This window comes from Nomascus leucogenys, chromosome 5 (genome assembly GCF_006542625.1).
Source record: "Nomascus leucogenys isolate Asia chromosome 5, Asia_NLE_v1, whole genome shotgun sequence".
In the NCBI taxonomy this organism is placed as follows: domain Eukaryota; kingdom Metazoa; phylum Chordata; class Mammalia; order Primates; family Hylobatidae; genus Nomascus; species Nomascus leucogenys.
This window is the reverse complement of record NC_044385.1, coordinates 115,886,707-115,913,484: the sequence shown is the minus strand read 5'-3', so window position 1 is coordinate 115,913,484 and position 26,778 is coordinate 115,886,707. Positions and strand designations below refer to the sequence as shown.

The window sequence follows — 26,778 nt, the reverse complement described above, 5'->3', positions numbered from 1 at the left end:
GGTGAAACCCCGTCTCCACTAAAAATACAAAAATTAGCCGGGCGTGGTGGCGGGCGCTTGAAATCCCAGCTATTCAGGAGGCTGAGGCTGAGAATTGCTTGAACCCGGGAGGCAGAGGTTGCAGCGAGCCGAAATCGCGCCACTGCACTCCACTCCAGCCTGGGCGACAGAGCGAGACTCCTTCTCAAAACAAACAAACAAAAAAGAATGCATGTACTTTAGAAAGCATTTATTGGAGCCACTTAAAACTTTTTGCGGATACAAGATGAATATTATATATTAAAAAAAAATCTATCATAAAGACTTGTGCTCCCTCCGGATCACTGTTGATCAAAAGAGCACGGTAGATCTCTTTTCCTGCCCTCCCCCTCTCCACTCTGCACAGGTTTGGAAATAGGAAGCAGCTTTCTTGAAAGTCTCAGTGATTGAGGTTGGCACGTGCACTTAATTTTGAGCACAGCAGAACTGGTAAACAGCCTGAAGTGTTCATGATGTTCTACACAAAAGGATTATCCTTTTAAAAATACCAAAAACAATCTTATTTAAATACTGGAAGACAAATTCATGATATCTACATGGTATTAATATTTATGAATTTGGAGTGGTAAATGCTACCAGATGCCTTAAAAACAATAGTATCATCATCCTCTACTTTTAATTAGAAGAAAATTTATCTAATAGATATATTTAATTTGTTTTCTTAGATTTTCTTGTTATGTCATATTGTCTTATGTGACCATATATAAGTCACAAGACATGATAAATTTATCTAAACCTTTCCAATAATTCTTTTTACCTCTTTCTAATTTTCGCATGGTTTGGCTTTAGCCAGAAATTTCAAAACAAAATGACAAACAGAAAATTTTATAGTGATCATTCTCATTTGTCACTTCTGGTAATACTTGTAAAAATTAGAAGTTCTTTGTAATAATTTCTGACATTTTTATAAGATTTTAAATTTGTCATGATTTTATTATTTAAGACTTTATCTTAAGGTCTTTTCAAATTGTCAGCTATACTCTGATTTTTTTCATAGTTTTAACTAATTTTTATGGTAATTAAAGTAGAATACCTCCAGTGTTATATTCCTCAGTTTTGTAAAAATTCAAATAATACATATGACTTCATAGATATTATTTTTCAGGTTTTTTAAAGGGAATTATGCTTCTCTTAAAAATTTAGCTGGGAATACAAACCCATTTCTTGAAATTATGGCAAACTATCATGAGAGATATATATATAGATATATATATACTTATGTTTTATCATTTTTATACATCTTTAATTCAATTAAATTGTAGCTGACGTTCTTTAATTATCTAATCCTCCAATAAGAGAAATCACTGCTGTTCTTATAGATCTTTTCCCTCTTTTGTTTAGTTATATCTGCCTTGGTGATCTCTGGTAACATGTTGGTCTATGTCCTCAAATCTATATTACCTTTTTTCTCAAACTATTTCGAGTTTGTTATCCAATTCCGTCTGGTCAATTTAATCAAGTTGAACATTTACCATCTGCTTATGCTCTGTTTAATACAACTGAAGGAAGACAAGGACCCTCATTAGACAACCCAAACCTCTGACTTCAACCACCACTATACTAGACAAGTCAAACTCCATATTCTAGAAACACTCACTGGCCTCAAGTTTACTTTCATTTTCAAGGTAGTAATCTTTCTCCATAAACATCAATTCCTCATCTTTGTATTTCTTCTTTTTAATATCTAAACTTGGATGACTGCATTTCCAGCCTTTGTGCTGTATTACCTAATTCTCTCAACCTCTGGTCAAATGAGGAAAACTACTTACCTGATGTGATTTAGGAGGATATTAAATAAAGCCATTTAAATAAAACCCATAGCACTGTGCCTGGTAAAGAAAGCATGATGAGTAAATGTTAGCAATTCTTATTGTTTAATTATTATAATTACCAAACTTTCTTGAAATGATTTTTCTGTTTTATCAGTGACCACTAGCTGTATTGGAAAATCATTTTTATCAAAATATTATTGATAAATGAATATTATAAATTACAAAGTTTTTTTGGGAAATATATTCTAATGCCTTAAAACTAAGCTCGTAAATCAAATATTTATTACATGTTAAAATCAAAATCATAGCAGTCAAGATTTGGAAAAGATTTAAGATTTTCTTCATTTTAAGGTCCTCATTTAATCGTGAAGCCAGAAAATATATGACTTGCCCAAGGGACTCTCATCAATAGCTTCTCAGAAATAATTAATCTCAAGGGAAATAGATTTTGGTACTTGTTAAAAATCTATTTACTTAATTTTCAAATTGTAATTATTAATCGTTAGATTATCAGAAACAAAACTATCCAACAGTCTTTTACTACTTTCAGTTATCATTTTTAATATTGTTTTGGTATATATTTTAAACTGTAACTTCAATTCTGGATTCACCATCATTGGTTTATTAATTTTATTTATATATAAAAAGTATCTAATGTATACTATCACTATGCTATTTTACAAGTAATATGTAATGTAAGCCTCATATAACTATTTAAAAAGTGCTTCTGTTACTCTCATTGTATGTAGAAAGATATGACAGAGTAAATTGGTTCTTTCGGACAAACATTGGACCCATCATCTGGTATGCTAAGTTTGTTTCTATCTTACAGTTTCCCAGTCAGAGTGTGTTTATCGGGTTGAGCAGACCCTCTCCTTCTAAGAGTAATCTGGTGCAATGCGAGATCAAATGATGTATGTAAGTTGAAAGCTAGTTTCCTAGCATTTATCTTTAGGTCTTCCAAAATGATTATCTAAATGTATATATACAAGGTATCTGTCAAGTAATTATTTTCAAAGTTCCACATCTCTTTTATTTCCAGGTGACATCCTTGAAGGAAACCTCATATACGTCTAATAATTGTAAAAATACATTCAAGAATTGATGAGTCATAGTACACTGAAGAGTGATTTATTGATTAGTCTGCTTTCTTAACATAATGCACGTATTATTGTATCTGCAAACATACTATAATACTTTCAGCCTCCTGCTAAACTTTTAAGTATTTAAAACTGCCTAATAGCATAGCAGAGTTGAGGTATTAATCACATATGTTTCTAATTCAGACTTGTAGTTCTCTTTCTTAAATTTTTTGTCTGCCTTTCTATTAATTTTCTTTACTGGAAAGTGTGCGCTCAGCTTTTAAAATAGGCAAGAGATTAAGGTGGCTCATTCACTGATTCCCATTTTATTGCAGGAGATATGAAACATGTATCTTCCTGTTATATACATCCCATATTATATCTCTATGAAATGCCTAAGTTTTAGATTTGCATTTCAAAAAGAGAATTACAAGCCTTCTTAAGAGTAATGTTACCTGTCTGATGCTTTCATTGAAAACAAAGTTTAAATTTCATCTCATTGGCAAGGTCAACTCTAAATCTTACCACACAAATTTAGAATTTAGAGTGGTTGTATTCAGAGGCTTTTATTTTGTGATTGAGTTTATGCTTATCTTTTTTTATCTTACTGATATTATAGAAGTAATAGGAATAGTTAAAACAGGTATAATCAGTAAAGGATTTGAAACTAGATATCATGAAAAGTGCTGTTCCTATCTGGGTACACGAATCACATTAGAATTAGTGCAGAACCAAGACATTTAGACAAGGTTGTAAGTAGCCACAAGTCTTTTCTTCCTAGGAATGCTTGTCATTTTCTTTATTGAATTTAGATCATTTAAACCTCTTTTGTATCCTCAGATCTATAATAAGTTCTAAAAATCTGATTTCCAGCTTATTCAGCTTGTTCTAATTTTAGGATAGATCTGTAAGAATATAATGACCAGCTTAACCATAGTGATATATTCATTTCCAAATAATTCTTTATAATATCGATACTTCCAAATTTTGGAATGTAAATATAAATAACATTTTCTGTCCCTATTTAGAGGGAGGGCTATATATATATTTGTAATTTAATGTAAGGATCATAGTGGATATTCCTCATGCAGTAGAAATATAGTTGATAAGAGGGCATCTATCCTATTTAGAAGAAAAAAATAGCTTTCATAGGAAGTAATGTGCAAGCTGAGATATAATGAGATTCAGAGTTCCTTACTGGGGCTGGGGCTGGTGAAGAGTGCCTTCCATTGTGTGGACATACCACAGTGTGCTCATCTATTTACTAATTAATGGACATTTGAGTTATTTCTAGTTTTGGGTAATAACGAATAAAGCTATTATGAACATTCATGTACAAGTCATTGTAGAGACATAAATTTCATTTCTCTTAAATACGTAATCATGTATCCACTCAGTATAGTCCATGTATGTTTAAATTTTTAGGAAACTGCCAACCTGTGGTCCAAAATGGTTATATCATTTTACATTCCCACCATTAGTGTATGAGAATTCCTGTTCGTCCACATGCTTACCAAAATTTGGTATGGTCAGTCTTTTTGCTTTTAGCCATTCTAATATGTATGCAGTAGCATTGAGCTGTGCTTTTAACTTGAATTTTATGAATGACTAATCATACTGAGCGTCTTTTCATGTGCCTATTTCACATGCTTATTATCTATGTCATTCTTGATGAATTATCTGTTCTAATCACCTGCTCGTTTTGTAAATTGGATTGCTGGTTTCTAAATTATGGGCCTTGAAAGTTATTTTATATTTTGGATTCTAGTATTTTATCATGTATATGATTTGTAAATGTTTATTTCATACAGTACATATTTTGCATTTGGTCTTAGCAATATATGTCAGAGACTAGAAGCTTTCATTTTGATGAAAGAAATGTATCTTTTTTTTCTTTGATAGATTTTGGTTTTGGTGTTGTATCTAAGAAATTGTTTCATTTGAAGTGACGACGGTTTTATCTTATGTTTTCTTCCAGGAGTTTTATAGTTTTATGTTTCACATTTGTGCCTAAGATCAAGGTTGGGTTAATATTCTAATATGGTATGAAGTATAAAAAATATTCTTAAAAAAACAAAAATGGAAAACAACATATGGATATACAATTGCTCCAACATAATTTATGAAAAGCCTATACTTTCTCCTTTGAATTGCTTTTGGCCCTTTGTCAAAAATCTGTTGTTTATATAGGTCAACTCTAGCTTCTAATCTAAAGTCTATTTTGTTCCATGGACCTATTTATGTATTTTTATGCCAAAACTTGAAATCAAGTATTGTTAGTTCTTCAACTACAATCATTTTCAAGATTGTTTTGAATGTCCTAGGTCTGTTGCATTTCCATATGGATTTTATGATCATATTACAAGTTTCTGAACACATGCTAAGTGGGATTTTGATAGGAATTGTATCAACCTGTAGATAAATTTGAGGTTTATTGCCATTTTAACAGTATTACTTCTCTGATTAATGCTCATTGGATGCTTTTCATTTAGATGGAGCTCCTTTAATTTCTCTCGTCAAAGTACAGGTCTTTCACGTGTTTGTCAGATTTATCCTTAAGTATTTCATATTTTGATCCCATGGTAAACATTTTCATCTCAATTTTTAATTGCTCATTACTAGTGTTCAAAATGCAATTGATTTTGTCTATTGCTCTTTTATTCCGCAACCTTGCTGAACTCATTTATTAGTTCTAGTAGCTCTTTTTTTTTTTTGAGGTTCAGGAATTTATATGAGAGATTTATTTTTATTTATTTATTTATTTTTATTATTATTATACTTTAAGTTTTAGGGTACATGTGCACAATGTGCAGGTTTGTTACATATGTATCCATGTGCCATGTTGGTGTGCTGCACCCATCAACTCGTCATTTAGCATTAGGTATATCTCCTAATGCTGTCCCTCCCCCCACCCCACGACAGTCCCCGGAGTGTGATGTTCCCCTTCCTGTGTCCATGTGTTCTCATTGTTCAATTCCCACCTATGAGTGAGAACATGCGGTGTTTGGTTTTTTGTCCTTGCGATAGTTTACTGAGAATGATAGTTTCCAGCTTCATCCATGTCCCTACAAAGGACATGAATTCATCATTTTTTATGGCTGCATAGTATTCCATGGTGTATATGTGCCACATTTTCTTGATCCAGTCTATCGTTGTTGGACATTTGGGTTGGTTCCAAGTCTTTGCTATTGTGAATAGTGCCACAGTAAACATACGTGTGCATGTGTCTTTATATCAGCATGATTTATAGTCCTTTGGGTATATACCCAGTAATGGGATGGCTGGGTCAAATGGTATTTCTAGTTCTAGATCCCGGAGGAATCGCCACACTCACTTCCACAATGGTTGAACTAGTTTACAGTCCCACCAACAGTGTAAAAGTGTTCCTATTTCTCCACATCCTCTCCAGCACCTGTTGTTTCCTGACTTTTTAATGATGGCCATTCTAACTGGTATGAGATGGTATCTCATCGTGGTTTTGATTTGCATTTCTCTGATGGCCAGTGATGATGAGCATTTTTTCATGTGTTTTTTGGCTGCATAAATGTCTTCTTTTGAGAAGTGTCTGTTCATGCCCTTTGCCCACTTTTTGATGGAGTTGTTTTTTTCTTGTAAATTTGTTTGAGTTCATTGTAGATTCTGGATATTAGCCCTTTATCAGATGAGTAGGTTGCGAAAATTTTCTCCCATTTTGTAGGTTGCCTGTTCTCTCTGATGGTAGTTTCTTTTGCTGTTCAGAAGCTCTTTAGATCCCGAACAAATGGAAGAACATTCCATGCTCATGGGTTGGAAGAATCAATGTCGTGAAAATGGCCATACTGCCCAAGGTAATTTATAGATTCAATGCCATCCCCATCAAGCTACCAATGAATTTCTTCACAGAATTGGAAAAAACTACCTTAAAGTTCATATGGAACCAAAAAAGAGCCCGCATCACCAAGTCAATCCTAAGCCAAAAGAACAAAGCTGGAGGCATCACGCTACCTGACTTCAAACTATATTACAAGGTTACAGTAACCAAAACAGCATGGTACTGGTACCACAACAGAGACATAGATCAATGGAACAGAACAGAGCCCTCAGAAATGATGCCACATATCTACAACTATCTGATCTTTGACAAACCTGACAAAAACAAGCAATGGGATAAGGATTCCCTATTTAATAAATGGTGCTGGGAAAACTGGCTAGCCATATGTAGAAAGCTGAAACTGGATCCCTTCCTTACACCTTATACAGAAATTAATTCAAGGTGGATTAAAGACTTACATGTTAGACCTAAAACCATAAAAACCCTAGAAGAAAACCTAGGCAATACCATTCAGGACATAGGCATGGGCAATGACTTCATGTCTGAAACACCAAAGCAATGGCAACAAAAGCCAAAATTGACAAATGGGATCTAGTAGCTTTTTTTATGTATTTCATTAGAATTTCTTTATGAATTATCATGCCATCTGCACATAATGACAGTTTTACTTCCTTGCTTTTCATTCTAGATGTCTTTTATTTCTCATGTTTTAGTTTGTTGATATGGCGAATTACACTGACTGCATTTCAAATGTTTAACCAAACTTGTATTTGTAGGATAAGCTGCATTTAGTACATGAATTATTAATATAGATAGATAGATCGATTGGACAGATATATTCAGTTTCTATTTAAAACAAATGTCATCTAGATTTACGAGGAATACTTGTCCGTATTATTATTTTTTTTTTTTTGCAGTGTCTTTGTCTTGCGTTGATAGTGCAGTAATGCTAACCTAACAGGATAGGTTACAAAATATTCACTCTGTTTTTGTTTTGTTTTGTTTTGTTTTATTTTCTGATGAGTATGTGTAGAATTGGTGTTGTTTCTTCCTTAAATATTTGGTTGATTCTAGCAATAAAGCCATCAGAACTGGGAAAATTCCTTGGGGTAACTGTTTTAACCAGTAACTCAATTTCCTTAATATCCTCTCTTTTTCCTGATGCTTATATTTTTGTTCTCCCTTTTTTCTTTCTGATGAATCTGGATAGAGGTTTATCAATTTTACTGATCTTCTCAAGAAACTAGCTCTTGGCTTCATTGATTTTTCTATTGTTTTCCAGTTTACTGATTTCCACTCTAATTCTTATTTTTTTTTCTTCTCCTTACATTGAATTTTGTTTTTCCTTCTTTCTTTAAGGTTTTCTTTTTTTATGGTGGTTGCTGAAGTGAAGACCTTAACAAGACATTTCTGCTTTTCTGATGGAGAAATTCACCACTATAAGTTAATTACTCCCTAATATCCTTACTGCTTCTGCAGTATCCTACATATTTTGAAGTGTTTTCACTTCAAAATATTCCAGTTAAAACTGCTTAACTTACTTTTGTATTTTCCCTTTATTTCTTCTTTGGATAATGTGTTATTTGGAAGTGTGTTATTTAGCTGCTAGATATTTTGTGATTTGGTAGATTGTCGTTGATGCCATTAGTAGAAAAGATATTTTTAAATTCATTGTCATTTGCTTTATGGCTCATATTAACTTCTATGCCCAAAAGTACTCCATGTATACCCAAATAGTATGTGTTTTCTATTTTTGTTGGATGCAGGCTTCTGTAGATATTACTGTAGTCAAGTTGGTCAGTGTATTCTTACTGATCTTTGTATACTTGTTCTATCAATTATTGTGAGCTCCTTTGAAATCTCAAACTGCAATTATGGCATTATCTATATCTCATTGCAGTTTTATTAGTGGCTGGTTCATTTATTTTAAATGTGCAAATATAATTGTTTACATGTAAGCATGATTGTAACCATGTGTTGCTCTTATGATAAATTAACCCTTTTATCATTTTGATAATATTGGAGTTTTTTTGTTTTAAAATCTACTTTGTCATTGTAATGTACTCATATCAGCTTTTTTTTGGTTAGCATGGTATATTTTTCATTTATTCACTTTTAACTGATTTGTTTCTTTATTCAAAAGACAGCATATAGTCAGACCTTTTCAAAATCTCTGTCTTTTAATTTGGCTGTGTAAACTATTTACATTTTATGTGACAATTGCTATAACAAAGTTTAGCTCTATTATATTCCTGTTTGCTTTTTTATATATCCTATTTATCTCTTTTTCCTTTCTTTTTTATTTTAGGGTAGTTACATAGTTTTATGATTTCATTTTCTCTTCTTAAGTTGCTTATGACATATAATGCTATGACATGATTTCAGTGGTTGCATTAGGTTTAATAGTGTACATCTTTAATGTACATAATTGTGTTCCTTATCTTTACTAAGACTTTCTTATGGTAAATAAGAATAAAACTTCACAGAAAAATTGAGTAAAACATATGAAGTTCTCACATACTTCTTCCCCCTACACACGCACAGCCTCCATCATTGATGTTGCCCTCTATAATAGTACATTTGTTACAATCAATGGACAAACATTAACCCATCATTATCAACCAAAGTCTGTTGTTACTACAGGGTTGACTCTTTATTCTTGGTGCTGTACATTTTGTGGGTTTGGGCAAATGTATAATGACATGTATAATGACTATTCATATACATATTATATGTCTACTATGATTGTATCACATGGAAGCGTTTCCTTGTCCTAAAAATACCCTGTGCTTCACCTATTCATCATCCTCTCCCTCATTACCCCAGCAATCACTAATCATTTTCTTTTATTCATTGTTTTGACTTCTCTAGGATGTCATATACTTGGAATCATATAGTATGTATTTTATTTTAGGTTGGCTTATTTCACCTAGTAGTATGCATTTAAGTTTTCTCCATATGTTTTCATTGCTTGGTAGCTCAGTTCTTTTTAGTAGTGAATAACATTCCATTTTCAGAATGTACCACAGTTTACTTATCATCAAGTAGTGAAGGGCATCATGGTTTTGTCAATTATGAAGAAAACTGTTGTAAACATCCATGTGCATTTTTTTGTGTGTGGACGTAAGTTTTCAATGAACTTAGGTAAATGGCAAGAAGATTAATTTGTGGGTCATATAGTTAGAGAATGTTTGGTTTTGTAAGAAACTGCTAGAATGTTTTCCAAAGTGGCAGTGTCATTTTGCATTTTTACCAAAATCTTACTGCCTCAAAATCCTCATCAGAATTTGTTGTTGCCAGTGTTTGAGACTTTAGTCATTCTATTAAATAGCTAGTGGTATCTTATTGTTTCAATTTGCAATTCCTAAATGACATATGATGTTGATCATCTTTGTATATGCTTATTTACCATATGCATACCTTCTTTGGTGAAGTGTCTGTTCAGATATTTTGCCCATTTTTAAAGAAGTTTTTATTTTCTTGTTTTATTTACCTTATTTTATTTATTTATTTAATTTTTGGAGGTAGAGTTGCCCAGGCTGGTCTTGAATTCCTGGGGTTAAGCAATCCTCCCACCTCAACTTACTGAGTAGCTGGGACTACAGCCACATATTGTTTGTTCATTTTCTTATTGTTGAGTTTTAAGAGTTGTTTGGATATTAAAAACAACAGTATTTTATTAAATATTTCTTTCCAAATATTCTTTCTCCATTTGTGGCTTGTCTTCTTATTCTCTAGACAGTGTCTTTCACAGAGCAAATATTTTTAATTTGAATGGAATCCAACTTATCAGTCCCATATCCCAATATACTCCTGAGGAAAACATCAAACAAATTCCTATAAAGCGCATCCTACAGTAGTACTTCTCAAAATGTCAAGATCATCAAAAACAAGGTAAGTCTTAATGACTGTCATTGCCAAGAGGAACCTAAAAGGCATGGCAACTAATGTGATTGCATCCTGGGACAGGAAAGGGATATTAGATTAAAACCAAGAGGGTCTGAATATTCTATGGACTTTAATAAAATGAAAGGTATTGGTATGGTCTGAATGTTTGTGTCCCCCAACAATGCACAAATTGAAACCTAACCAACAAAGTAATGGTATTAGGGGAGGTGATTAGGTCATAGGGCTCAAGCCTCATGAATGCAATAAATGCCCCTAGAAACGAGGCCCCAGAAACATACCTTCCTCTTCTGCTATATGAAAATGCAGCAAGAAGGCACCATCTACGAGGAAGGGCCCTCCCCAAACACCAAATCTGCTGGCGCCTTGATCTTGGACTTTGCAGTTTCCAGAACTGTGAATAATAAATTTCTGTTGTTTATGAATTATCCAGTCTATGGTATTTTGTTATGGAAACCCAAACGAACTAAGATAGGTATCAGTATTCTTTCATTCATTGCAACAATGGGTCATGCAAATATAAGATAATAATAAGGGAAGGTGGGTGCAGAGTGTATGGAGATTTTCTGTACTATCTCAGCAAATTTTCTGTTAAATCTAAACTATTTACAATTTGTCTATTGTAAAAATGAGGTTTGACCCAAACAGAAAATATCAGGCACCCTCCAAGTTATCTGTATTAGTGAGAGTTTAGACTTAATTGTGCATACAAAGAAATTCCAATATTATGTGGTTTATTTTTCTCTTATGTAAGTTAGAGTCCCACAGATAGGTAGCCAGTCAGATAAATCTGGCAGCCCTTCTTGGGGCCCTCAAGGAACCTAGTCGGATGCTCAATACTAATAGTAACCTAGAAAATGCAAGTTAAAACTCCAGGGTAGAACCACATTTCAAACACAGTATGTTGGCAAAATGTTTAAATGTTTGACAATATGAAAGTGGCAAAATTTGTAGCAAAGGGGATATTCATACCTTACTACTGAGTATAATATTTGGTACAACTATTATATTCTATTAGATCACATCAGATACAATTTTACTAAAATTGCGTGTTCTACTAGATCACATCAAATACAATTTTACTAAAATTGATAATAAATACTAAATACTAAACGTTAAACACTAAAATTGAGCATATATGGATACAAAGACCAAATCTTAGGCATTGGTGTATCTGTTTAAAAAAAATCATAAATATATGTACCAGGAAAAAATGTTCACAGTAACCTTATTTGTAATAATCTAAATCCTTAAACAATCAAAATGTCAATAATAGCATGGAAGATTTTACCTATGAAATTAAATACAATGATAATTTTTTAAAAACCCAAAATGAGTTTTGGAGTAGTAGTCATCATACTATCAGACTTTACAATTTAAAGAGTCTTGAAACCTTTTAAAATTAAAAATAAAGGACCACACAGAACTAAATTAACTTTGAAAAAATCAGGGTCACAGTGAAGTCCTTTCTTTGTTAGGCTTTAGCATGTGTGTTATAAAGACATTATGATAAGGGCAGTATGATAAATGGATTAGGAACAGACAATCAGACAAAAACATAGACAATTTGGAGACATTTATAAGTGTTTTATATAGGAAATATATGGTCTCACAAGTCAAAGGGTGAAGAGTTTAACTATGTATAATGTAGTGTTAGGAAAATGGGTTTGTTACATGAAAGAGTAAAACTAAAATTATACTGTTTAAAATGCCTGACCTAGGATTAATGTATAACTTGTATAAAAGCAAATTAAAAAACATGATATATAGAAATATGCAAAGTATTTTTATGTCTTAGGAATGAGTAAGCACTACACTAAACATGCCAAAATAAATCACAAATCTTACAGGAATAAATAATAAATTTGAGTTAATCATACTAAAGTTTCACTGTCTAAGTCTAGAGTTTCTGTTCAATAAAAACCAACTTGTGCAAATTTAACAGAGATGTAACATATTACAATACGTTTGCAAAACATAAAATCAATGGTGAAAGAGTATCTGTGATACAAAAGAAGACCTAATTAAAATTGACAAGCAAAAGAAACAATAGAAAAATGGGCAAAGTCAAATTGTAGGAAAGCAAAAGTAAATCACTAACAATTAAAGAGACAGTCAACTTCTTTAGTGTGTAGAATAAGTGAAACATTAGTAAGGTACTACTCTACATATCGATGTGGCAAAAAGTTAGTAAAGTTGAAACTGACAAGTTTTCTGAAAACAGGAAACCATTTGCCTTTCCTGCAGTAATTTATACAGGTGCAACCCTACTGGCAGTATTAGATAATTTAAGTATTATCATTCATGGCTCAAAAATCCTAGAAAGATTCTTATAAATTTCCCAAACAAGCCAAGAGTGAGATTTTAATTGCAATGGTACTTGGTGGTAAAGAGTAGAAGGCAGTGTAGGGGCACATTATTGAGGGATGGATAAAATACAAACAGTGAAATATTCTCAGGAGTCAAAAGCCGAAAAAGCTACTTGTATGGTAAGCAGTGTGAATAGGTTTTTAAACAATGCTGAGTAAAAAATTATGACAGGAAATATCTGTAGCAAAATGCCATTTATGTTAGTCAAACACACACACAATCTACATATTTTAAAAGAATCAATAAAATTTAAAGATACATTCTATTGGGTACAAGGCTTAAAACCTGGCTGGCAAAATAATCTGTACAAAAAGCCCTCATGATGCAAAGTTTACCTATGCAACAAACCTGCACATATAACCCTGAACTTAAAACAAAAAATATATATATTCTAAGCACTCAGGATAGCAGGGAACATAAGTAGGGAATAGGCATAACAGAAAATGAATAGATGCATAAATAATTTAATCTTAAAAGTGAAATTAAATCATTTACTCCTATAATGCAAAAACTAAAATAATACAAAAGTTAAAATTAAAATTTATCATAAAATCTAAAATGGCACAGAACCAAGCATATATAATATTTTTAAAAAATTTACTGCATTCCATCCAGGAAACAAACCTTCCTTGAACCAGATATTTCTAAGCCAAGATGTGTACCTGTGAGGTTATTGTTTATTGCCCTCTAGAGTACACTCATATTAATTAGCACAAAAATCAGCTCAGTAAAAATTAATAAATAAATATGCTTAAGTGCCATATGTTTCTATTAATTCGCATGCCATTGCAATTATCCATAATTGCTAAGCAAAGATCAGACAATTACTGACCCTAATCAATATCACAAAGTTAGACTTTACAATTAATTGAAGTTTATGAAGATTTTGAGCTTGGATGCCAGTCATGTCCATAGAGTTGGTAAAATAACCTATGCTAATCATTCACACCCGATACCTCTGAGAAGAAATAAAACTCTGGTAGTAAAACCAAGACTCAAATGCAGTGTTCCTTGAACTTGAATTGAACTCTGATGACTATTTGTTGGGTGGATTTGGACATTAAAAAAATCAACCAAAGCTTTGTTCGAGGAGCCAAGCAGCCGGAGCTTGGGGATGACATTCCCATCACAGTCTCATAGACCTGAGTATTTATTATGACAGTTCTTGGCTAATGGTAGTAAATTATTCGTAAAATGGGGTGACATTCTAATTATTTTAGAGGTGACATTCGGGTCAGCTGAGGTGTTAAGAACAGCATCACTAGTTTCAAAGAAGTATGAAGGTGATTTCCTCTTTTGCTACTATCTTCCTCAATCACCTCATCTTCTTCTATTATTTTATTCATGAAAAAAGAGAGACCTTTTGCCCTGTCTCCTGCTATTCCAATACGTATGTCATACAGGTTATCTATTACTACTCTTTAAAAGATAGGCTCTACCTCCTCATGCTTAGCCTTTTCTTCATATAACAAAATATTTCGAGTGGGAGTCACCTATAACCAAATATAAAAACAAGCCCATGAATCATAAATACCAAAAATATAGAAACAATTATGTAAATAAAATAATTTGTATGCAGTTTACATTGAATTGTATGAATTTTATCTCTTGTTTACCTGAAGCCCTCCAGCACAGAGTCCTGGTTTGGTCTGTGTGTGTGCGTGTACATGTGTAGTATATTGTCATATTCTGAATACTCTGAGTTATCTCATTGGTTTTGCCAAAAACGCTCATGATACGTATTTCTGTCACTATGGAGGAACAGTTAGCTTTTTGAGTAATTGTCAGAGATGCCCAGGACCACTGTCAGGTTCAAAGATTCACCAGAGTGACTCACTGAAATCAGCAAAGCTGTCACACTCATGGTAGTAGTTTATTACAGGTAAAGGATACAGCATAAAATTAGCAAGATAAAAGACACTTATGGCAGATGGTCCAAGAGAGACCAGGAACAAGCTTCTAGTTGTCCTCTCTCACTGGAAGCACTGAAATAGTGCTTAATTCTCCAAGCAACGATGTGTGACAGCACATGTAAAATGGTGCCAATCAGAGAAGTTCACCTGAACCACGGTTCCCAGGGTTTTTGACTTATATGACTTATAGGTTTTTTACCTATATGACTTAAAGGTAAATCATATAGGCATGTGGCTCTCATTTGATTCACTTGAGCTACTCAGACCCAGAACCCCCAGAATTCAAACTGGTACAGTGTGACCCAAAGCTCCAGGAATAGAAAACAAGCATCTACCATTAATCACATTGTTGGCATAAACTGTCTGGCATTCCCAAGGTCTCAAATCTTCAAAAGCACTCTTTGTATTCCAAAAGACTCCAAGAGTTCAGAGGTTATCTCCCGGGAGCTGATCAAGGGCTGGTCCTGAAGACCTTGGAATCTGCAGTTTGGGCAAGCTAGACCTGCTGAGTTAACCCGCTGCTGCAGAATAATATTGAAGAGTACAGGCATATGGAATAGCTACTTTTTCTCCCTTTTTCTCAGTGGCACCTGTATGAAAGGGTAAGGCAGTGGCAATTGGTAAAAAGGGCTCTTAAGGAAGCTTTCTTTAATAAGTTGCACATATACTTAGGAGGATGACAACTGCAATCAATCGCACTCTATCCAGCTGCCCTTTAGCTACCTCTCTTGCCTTAACAACTTCTGAAGAAAAATTCAGTGGAAACTTCCAGAAGAACAGACACTCTAGAGTATGCTCCTTGCTTTCTCATTGGCCCACTTAGTCTTGAATCTCACGTTACCCAGTGGTCTACATGGCATCATTTTCTCACTGAGTGCCTACTCTTGGCACCATAACTGAGTTTGCTGAATCTGCTTTCACTCCCTGGCACCCCTCCACTAACAATTTGGATGTAATGGTGTAGTGTTCTTTGCTCAATTTGATGGCAAGCTTACAAGTGAGGCTGTTGATTATTGCATCACAGTTCAACAACTCTGGGTGATAGTGCACAAAAGCATAGCCTTTCCATCATGGCCATGGCATCTGGCAGGGCACCCAGGCACAGACAAGCCATTGGCGGGAAGACTTATGATTATTCATGGCTGATCCTGATAATCTAGAGCCCAGAGTGTGGGCAAAGCATTTCTTTCCTTTGCCCTCCTGTCACCTTTAAGTCTACACACAGCCTCATTTTAGTGGATTCCTTAAATCCCCTTATTCTTGGACCTCTCCTCCATTCTTTTACCCTTCTGGGTTCTGCAGAGATCCCAGGCTTCACCCTTATAACTATTTCAGTTGAGATTATTGAGCTAGGTTTGCTCCTTATATCTGAGAACAGGGATACCAGATGATTGTTCATTGGCTAGATTAGAGACCTATTTCTGACTTTATTATTATTTCTTAACCTAAGAGCACTATAAAAGATCTTTACCTTCAAGAAATTACAAGGAAAGAAACATCTTCAGCTAATGTTGATGATCTCTTAGTGAAGGAGAAAGATAATAGTGCTCTGTTTTATATGTTTTTACTGTTATGTTTCTACTCTTTTATTTGTAAGCAGGTATCATGCCTGTGTGTACATATGCACAAATGTGTATGGCTGTATATTGTACACATAAATTAGAAACTCTGGAGGTGGCTCCCAACAATTTGTGTTTTGACATGTCCTTCAGGTGCTTCTGAAGCACACTGAAATTTAAGAACCACTATCTTAGACAATGGGGCAATGGAAAACACGTATGAGTTTAAAAATTAGGCATTGTAGATTAATATTATCGTGATGTTTTATGCTTGATAAATAGACACACAAGTAATAGAGATAACTTGTGATTCTGAGAGTGAATATCTAGAAATCAATGAATGATAGCTACAGATAATATTGTCCCCGTCTTTCAGTTTAAGCAGAGGAATGTTTCCTGCTCTCACCAAAATTTCTTCCTTGTGTCAAATAAAGCAGTTGATCCATGAATAGTTGGTTTTGATTGGGGAGGGTGACATTTTCCTTCAGCAGATCTGACGACAGAGCAACTCTGTCCCTACATTTTTTCTAGATGCAAATTATGTGTAAAAATGTCAATGAAAACATGTTTCTGCTTCAGATATAACAGATTCAACACTCTAGATAGATGGAAGCTAGTCAAGGTCAATGTATCTACTGTTTTATCCGTGCACCAAGTACTAAAAATAACTGGACTCAAGAGAACATGTATGAGCAGAACAGAATATTTTTCAATAAATATCTTTCTAGTCTTAAAAAGTATCAGACAGTAAGCTAAAATTGCTCTTGTATATATTATATCTGATCTGCACATATCCAGTCTATCAACTTGCCTATCTCATCATTAGTTTATGGGATTGAATGAAAAATATAAGCCCTAAGGAAATCCAGGTCTTAATCCTCAAAACCTGCGAATATGTTATCTTAACGCCAAAAAGAGGAGGGAAGACTTGGCAAATGTGATTAAGGTTGTGAACCTTGAGAATGGGAGATTATTTTGGATTATCTCTGTGAGCCCAGTCTAATCACATGGGTCCTTTAAAGTGGAATAACTTTCCTGGCTGTGGTCAGAGAGATAGGTGACTGTGGAAGCAGCCCCAAGAGATGTGATATGAGAACCACATGATGCCAGTTTCTGGTTCTGAGATGTGGGCGCTATGCTCAAGGGCTAGAGAAAGTCCTCTAGAAGCTAAGAATGTTTCTGAACTGATTACTAGAGCCAACAAGAAAACACAGGCCTCAGTCTTTGCATTTGTGTTATTGGACAATTTTCACCAATGCTATAATATATAATTTTATAGTAAGCCACGATATTTATTATGTGGAATTTTCATTTCTTTCTGCTTCAAAATTGACACCTTTGTTCTTGGCTTTTCATTTTAATATACAATCTAATATTAATTGTTTACTCATACCAAATGGGTTAAAAATAAAACAGGGGCATTTTGATTGAAAATGCATTGCCTTGGCAGGGAGTGGTGGCTCACACCTGTAATCCCAGCACTTTGGAAGGCCGAGGCAGATGGATCATGAGGTCAGGAAATCAAGACCATCCTGGCCAACATGGTGAAACCCCATCTCTACCAAAAATACAAAAATTAGCTGGGCGTGGTGGTGCGCGCCTATAGTCCAAGCTACTTCGGAGGCCGAGGCAGGAGAATCCCTTGAATCCAGGGGGCGGAGGTTGCAGTGAGCCAAGCTCATACCACCCCACTCCAGCCTGGCAACAGAGCAAGACTCCGTCTCAAAAAAAAAAATAAATAAAAGAGAATGCATTACTTTCATAGGTTGATGTAGGTATAATTGGCATGCACCTTTTTCACAGTGTATCATCCTAAAGAGAAACATGGTGAACCTATTCCTTGACTTAGGCCTTTCAAAGATCTTTCAATCAATTTCATATTTTTCTTCATGAATTTTTTACACATTATTTCTGTTGGATTATGCATTTCTTGAACATTGTTTTTGTAAAATATGAAATTATTATTCATTTTGTTTTATAAAAGCAAGTAAAGCATAAATTTCCTTCTGAATACCATTAAGCTTCCATCTGAATTCAGTATCTGCACTCATTAATTAACCTTGCTTCCCTCTATGGTTGAACATTATCAAAATATTCAAAAGACAATTTTAAAAATTATGTAAAAAATGATGTGAAATTTGTATTGCAGAGAATTCTTGACTTGCAATTGTTTGGCTTACAGGTTTCTGACTTTATAACTTTTTCTGACTTTATGATAGTTTTATCAAGGTGTTAAATGCGTTTGCAGCTTCTATTTTTGACTTAGAATGGGTTTATCAGGTCATAACCCCATCAAAAGTTGAGGAGCATCTGTACTTTATTATTTTAACTTAACTTCCTTTTTAAATGTGTATTTATAAATTTTAAGTGTATTGAATCTTTTGATATTTAAAGCAATTTAATTTAAATTTTAAATTAAAAACCGTAAATAGCATAAATGGGAAAATATTCCAACACAACTTATCATTGACATGTAAGAAACATAAGACATCTGAATTTAATAAAAAGTGGCAAAGATATGGATGATTACCTATCATAAGAGCAATTAGTGATCCATATTATTCAATTGGTAATATCAATGCCAAATGAGTATGTACTATTTTGGTCCATTAGAAAGTTTCAGGGAGATACTGGCCAAACAACTTGAAAATCTAATGTTAAATTTTCATTTCAAGTACAAGGAAAACTCCTAAAATACTCCATGGAAATATTCTACTATAGTAAATCAGATGATCTGAATTGATGGAAATGGCAAACTATTGACTAAAATCTATTTCAGGAAAAAACAGCTGTTGAAGTCAGCTGTTCTGGTATAAATAAAACAAGTTAAACCATAAGGGCAGAATCTTAGAAATTTGGAAACATAATTATGCCATCTGGAAATAAATAGACTAATCAGAGAATAGAGATTTGGAGAAAATAAAATCATAAATAACTTGAAAAACAATAACAAATATGTGTTATCTATACTCGAAGTCCAATTTGCTTACCACTTATAAGATTACTGTTTCTGTAACTGTATTGTACTGTATCCCTTGTTATCTGTATTCGTCAATTTATTTTTAGTATACAGATGGTGATTTTCTAAGCTATATTCTCCATGCATAAACTAAGTTACATTTTATTACATGACCCAAGTTTATTGTCCATAACTCAAGTCATAGAAATGAAAGATCTCAGAAATTTTTTATGTGGCATTCACAATATTGATGTGTGCGTGTGTGTGTGTGTGTGTGTGTGTGTAGAGATAGAGAGTGAAAGTGTGTGTGTGTGTGTGAGAGAGAGAGGGAGACAGAGAGAAAAAAGAGAGAGAAAGAGAGGGAGAGAGAGAACAATCTACATTGTTCTCTTACTCCATGCTAAAGCATTTTTGAAAATATACTTGATCTTCAGGATCAACATTACTAAGCAAGAAAATGACCAAGAAATGATGAAGACAATTATTCCTACAACAAACAAGCATGTCATACAAAAATAAGACTGTGCCTTTAAATTATTTATATATTTCTATGTGTGTATACTATGTAATCTTCTCAGAATGGACTGCCCTGATTATCTTACCTAGAGCAGCTGCTGCTGTACTGTCCAAACTCCTCAACACCAAATACATCCTATACCTAGGGCACAACTGTGTGTTGTAAGATAAATAATCATAGAATCATATTAGAAGTTGTATAATTGCCTATTTTATAAAATTAATTTGAATGTCATTTATATTTCAGTAACCCATTATTTTTCATTACAAGGTCAGAAAAACATTTCACTTGTAAAAAACATAAGAGATATGAATATGTCTAAAATTTCTCATGTCATACATTTCCTTTAATGAATAATCGGCATTTCTGTTATATTAATAAGGACAATATTATATACAACACACTACAAAATGTGTGGCAATAGACATTCTTATGAATATTGATTACACACATATATGACTAGAAATGGGCATGATTTTCTGATCACATAAAAACTTTGAAGCTTCAAATTATATTGTGTGTATACATAATAATGTTTTCCATTTGCAAGACAGAGAAAGCCAGACAAAGAGAGAAGAAGAAAGAGAAACAGAAGACAGATAATTTGGTTCAAGTCTCTAACTCATTGATCAAAAATAGGACTGCCATAAACATTCAGAGAGAATTTCTAGTCAGAATTAACTCAGTAATGACAGTATTTTATAGTCATTTGAGCTCATAATCCCTTCTCCATGAATTCTCATAATTCAAGTCTGTTGGTATTAAAACACAGCTAAATTTTTTCAAAGATATTACCATTATTTTTACAGTGTTTTAATACATTAGAAAAAATGCTATATTTTAATTTGAAGGATGTGGAAAATAAAGCTCTTAAACCTTGTCTTTCAGATATGCATCAGATCTGAAGCACAGTCCAGCATTACTAACATTGTTTCACAACTAACTATATTTTAATAATTTCTAAAAGCAATAATTATAAATACATTTTCCCCCAGAAAGAATCTGTCTGAACATTTTACCCATCTTATAACATTGAAATACTTTGCTAAATCTAATTCAAGTAAATATTGCTTTAGTAGGTACCAAATTGATATATTTCTTTCTTCTAGCCTAAGTAAATCATACATATTTAAGCAACAGCATCCAAAATAAGTTGAGAAGAAAAATCTTTGATCAAGATTATGAAAGCACTGTTTGTCGTCTAGTGAAGTAATGGAGATTAGCCCACAATTTTACTTTCTATTCTTTAACTTTTTTTTTGCTCTTATTGTTCTAGGATAATTTATGTTCAGCTGTTGGGTTAAATTATATACATTTTTTTCTTTTAAATGTATGGTCTGAGATCCCTTGTGCTGTGTTGTCTAGTTTTTTTATTGCGATTATCAATATACAGTTCAGAAAGGTGATTCCAAAAATAGCAAAATGATAGTATAACAATGTAAGTACTTAAGTTACTTCGTGCCATGAGAGTAAAAGCTGAGATATTAACAGAGGCCTGATATGTAAAGACGTTTGCTTAATTACTAGTAGAAAATGTTAGGATTTTATTTATAAAAGCAAGCTGCACAAAAATTTAAATTCTAATTATTTATTGAGCATTTAGTAAGTATTACGTGTTGTGTAAAATGCTTTTCATGCTTATTTTAATTCCATTCTCACAATGACCAGCAAAATATGGTGGAATGACATAGAAGAAAAAACTGTAGTTTTACAGAATAAGTAGCCCGACAAAGATGGCTGGACTTTGGCCCAAGTATTCCAGGCAAGGTATTAACTATAACCCTAGAATTTATGCTAAGAAAGTAACTTTGCATCAGTCTGAATAGTTGATATTTTTTTCTTTATAAGAAAATAGACCTTAGTCTTCAGAGATTTACTTGGTCCTTTGTAATCCAAAATAAACACTAGTGAAATAACCATCAATTTCTTCCCAAAAAGTACATGTAGAATATACCTTTAGAACAGTAGTGCTGTGAACAGAGAAGTGCCTCATGCCACAACAACATTTTCTTCTAGGAAGTCACAGTAAGCTCCTCTTGCCTGTAGGAGGGCTTTGAGGCAAAATGATCCTTATAAAGTGCTTTCAGTGGAGGGACTACTTGAGGTTTTACTTCTGATCCCACAGAGCTTCTTATGAAACACTTATACAAAGATAGATGTTTCAGGATAAGTAAAACCTTTATCTCTTCTACATAACTAACATTCTATTAAAAAAATCCTTTATCACTTCAACAATTGCAAAGACTAACAAAGTCATTGTTATATTTTGAAGAGTGGCCATGCATTATAATTCTGTATTGTTTCTTAGTTTAACATCAATCAAGTAATTTAAAATGAAAATTTTGAAGTAGATCTTAGTAGTGATGTCAGAAAGATAGCCAAACAGGAAACCTCAGGCTCTACTTGGCCCACAGAAAGTTTAACTGGCAACTATCCACAAACTGGAACATCCTTTGAAAACCCCTACACCTGGAAACCAGCCTACCAGCAAGGGATGTAGAATTGAATGAAATCTGAATCAGAATGGTAAGAAGAATGGTCTCACTCCACCTGGGCTTCTCCCTTTCCTTTCCCCAAGCTGGCACAGCAGATGGAGATGGTTTCCCTGTACTCACAGTTTCTACCAGGAAAAAAGAGAATAAGAGGCAGTCATTCAGTTTCCCTAATGTTCTAAGATGCTACTCAGGAAGTCCACTCTGGTTTCACCTCATGGGGAATACTAGGGGAAATGGCATGGCTTGACTGCCCTAGGGTCAGGTAGAAACAAAGAAAATTACTGGTGCACAGATCTTGGTGGTACCTCTGTTTTCCTGACGGCTGTGCTGCTCGATCAGGGATATTAGCCAACCTCATAGCACAACCACACAGTTAGGCTGGTTCCCTTTAGAAGCACAGTGGGAAGTACAATTTAACTTGAGGCCTTAGACTGCTAGTCTCTCGGCTCAGCCTTAGAACCCACATGAACAACTCTGCCCAGTCAGGGAAACACAGTTTCACCTATTTGTGAGAAGAGAAGAGGTAGACTGGGCCTGACCAGGGAGAACAAGCAGCAGCTCCACACAGCCAAAAAGCCCACACAATCACTCCAACCAGGAAGGAATATTTCCACCTCTCTATATTTTGGAGAAACACAACAAGGGCTAGTCTTACATTATCCGGGAAGTCATTAAGACACTAAACTCAGTTGGAAGCCCACTCCATGGCTCCACCCAGTTTGGGAGAAAAATCTTCAGTTTTATGTAAGTAGTGTATTGCAGCCTCAGGTCTTACCTGTCCAGGGTTGTGACCCTGCCTAACTTCAGAGTCTAACTTGCAGTCTTGTCTAACTGTAGATTTCAAATAGCAGAATTTTCCAGCTAGGAATACATCTTATGACTGAATTGACCAGAAGCCATTGTATTATCCAGCCAGTAGTTTCATCTGACAGAAAAGCCCAGACAGTGGTCTCATTGGTCAGTAAAACCAATCAATAGCCCATTCTGACATCAGAGCAAAGGCACTGGATCGGCCAACTAGAGAACTCACAGCAATTTCTACCTGCCTGGGGTTTTCACTATCTAGCCCTTCCAGAATCACAGGCTAGACTAAATATGTGAAGCTCTGGGCTGGGTGTGGTGGATCATGCCTATAATCCTTGCCCTTTTGGAGGCAGAGGTGGGAGAATTGCTTGAAGCCATGACTTTAAGACAAGCCTGGGCAATAAGATAAGACTCTGTCTCTACAAAAAAGAAAAAGAAAAAAAATTAGCCAGACATGGTAGTGTGCACTTGTAGTCCCAGCTACTCAGGAGGCTTAGGAGAGTAGATTGCTTGAGTCCCAGAAGTTTGAGGCTGCAGTGAGATGTGATTGACACTGTACTTCAGCCTGGATGTCATAGCAAGACTCTGTCTCAAAAATGAAAATAACAAAATAGTGATGCTTTGTTCCTGCCAAAGAACTCCTGTAAAGGCCAGAAAACAAAGCTATCTCCTAAAATGTGGAGACAACAACATAAAAACACAAGGATTACAAACAATCAGGGAATCATGACACTTCAATAAAAAATGAATAGACTCCAATCATGAACCCCAAAGAAATGAAGATTTGTGAAATAACTGAAAAGAATCAGAATAATACTCATAAAGTAGTTCAGTGAATGACAAGAATATGCAGATATAAAATTTAATAAAATTTGGCAAACAATAAAATATAGAAAACCAACAAAAAATAGAAACAATAAAAAGAGCAAAGTAGGAATTCTAGAGACAAAAAACACAATGACTGAACTAAAAATTTCAACAGAAAACTTCATGAGAAGACTCGGTTGATCAGTCAGAAGAAACAGTGAGCTGGACAGAACATCCAGTCACTGGAGAAAAAAGACAAAATAAAGAAAAAGAATGAAGAAAGCCTATGGGAATTATGGGACACAATCAAGAGACTAAACTTTTGCATAATCGAATTTGTAGAATGAGAACAAAGAGAAAACGGGCCAGAAAGCACACATGAAGGAATAATGGCCAAACACTTCTTTATCTGAGAGTAGGTGCCAACATTAAGGTATAGGAAGCACAGTGATCTCCAATAAAATCCACCCGAAAGAGAAGTACACCAAGACATAATAATCAAACTATTAAAAAATCCAAGACAAATAAAAAATTCTGAATGCAGCAAGAGATAAGAACCATATCAGATACAAGAAGGTCTCAACATAAGTATCAGCAGAATTCTCAGCAGAAATCCTACAGGCTAGGAGAGAGTGGGATGATATATTCAAAGGGCTGAAGGAAACTTCTGAACTAAGAATACTTCATCCAACAATTTTTTTTTAGAAATAAAGCAAAGTAAAGATTTTTATAGAAAAACAAAATCTAACAGAGTTTAGTTTATCATCGTTAGAACTGTGTTACAAGAAATGATAAAGATAGTTCTTTGAGCTGAAATAAAAGAATCCTATTGATTTAAAAAAATTAAAAACTATAAAACTTACTTGTAACAGTAAGTACTCAGTCAAATTCAGAATAATACTGTAACAATTATGTGTTAATTACGTATATCTTTATCCATTTTGGAAAACAGTAGGGAGGCACCTCAAAAAACTAAAAATAGAATTACCATATGTTCCAGCAAAGTCACTACTGAGTATATATTCAAAGGAGTTAAAATCAATATGGCCAAGAGATGTCTGTGCTTTCGTCTTCCTTGCAGCATTATTCACAATTGCTGATATTTGGAAATAATCTAAGTGTCTATCCATGGATGAATATATTTTTAAAATGTATATAGACACAATAAAATAATTATATAGTCTTACAAAAACAAGAAATTCTGTCATTTGTGACAATAACAATAAACCTGGAGGACATTGTGTTAAATGAAAGAAGCTTGGCACAGAAAGACAAATACTGTATGATCTCACTCATATGTGAAATCTAAACAAAACTGAACTCATACAAGTAGAGAGTAGAATGGTGATTACCAGAAGCTGGGACTCTGGGTGGAAGGGCAAAGGGGAGATGATAGTTAATGAGTACAAAGTTACAATTAAATAGGAGGAATAGATCTGGCGTTCCATGGCAAAGAAGAGTGACAGGTAAAAATCATGAATTGTTTATTTCAGAATAGCTATAGGAGAGGATTTTGAATGTTCTCACTATAAAGAAATGATAAATGTTTGAAGTGACAAATATGCTAATTGCCATGATTTGATCATTACAAAATATATACATGTATGAAAACATCATATTGTATTCCAAATATGTACAATTAGTATTTTTCCATCAAAAATAAAACCAAAAAGTTTGAAGTAAACATTAAGATTTGATTTATTATTATTTTTAAATTTAATTTTTCATGGATGAATACTAATTGTATATATTATACTCTACATCTAAGGACATGCAGAGGGCAGAAAAACTATGCCAGAGAGCGATTTTCTATAAATTAGAACACAGTAATAACTTGCATACGTTTGTATATTTTGTTACATGCATTCTCCACATAGCTGAAGCAACAGACTGAAATGCAGTTTTTGAATAATACATGCTCTTTAAAGAACTTCCAAACAATGCAGCAAAAAGGCATGAAATTAAAGTTGTTTACCAAATGAGAGCATACAGTTTGCATCTGTTTTATATTCTTTGAGCATTTTAATTTTGAAGCTATACGTATACAATAGTTAATTACAGATGGCAAAACCTAATCAATCAGCCAGCTGTTTTGATTGTACTGTACCAGGTAGCTGCTTTCACGGATTTGTGTTCCACTTAATTTAAAAGGCTTATGTAAACAGATATAAATATATGCTTTGTTAATGTATGTGTGTGTATATGTGCTTTAACTTCACAAGTTACTAAAGGTTTATCACAGCCTTAGACTAAACAATGTGTTTCAAAAATGAGAAATTTAGAAATGTTTCTTAACTTGTATAATTAAAAATAACCACTCTGATTGAATTATTATGATTCTCCTAGTATTGCTGATTAATTGAGCTATTGTTTGGTAATATTGCTAAATACAGTTCAGATGACTGGGTCTGAGGTTGTGTTGATGACGTAAGTTAAGAAGTGGGAAGAAACAACCTGTTTTCATTTTCACTTCATTTTACAAACAATTTTTAGGTATTATATATTAAACATATTAGCTGAAGCAATAAATTATTATAAAGATATATACACATTATACATTTTTACATAAACTATATAAAACAGTTTTATAAAATATATTAAATAAAATTATCAATCACGACAGAAAAATCTAATGGGAATTATAGAGTTGTAAAAGGGGTGAATATGTGATTAAATCACATTGGCTTCTAAATATTGCATTCAAAACTTTTCACTGTTTCATGGTTTTATTTTAAAAACTGTAG

The 26,778-nt window shown here is 33.7% G+C and overlaps 1 long non-coding RNA gene across 1 annotated transcript in view; it reads right to left on the bottom strand.

Moving 5' to 3' along the window:
- LOC105739808 overlaps positions 1-23,328 on the bottom strand; it is a 42,066-nt gene extending 18,738 nt beyond the window's left edge. Inside the window, exons 1-3 of the long non-coding RNA XR_001115790.2 lie at positions 23,199-23,328; positions 20,014-20,069; positions 1,441-1,525 (exon numbers count right to left, since the gene is read on the bottom strand). This is a non-coding gene — a long non-coding RNA (uncharacterized LOC105739808). The remainder of the gene's footprint in view (positions 1-1,440; positions 1,526-20,013; positions 20,070-23,198) is intronic.
- Positions 23,329-26,778: the final 3,450 nt, after the last annotated feature.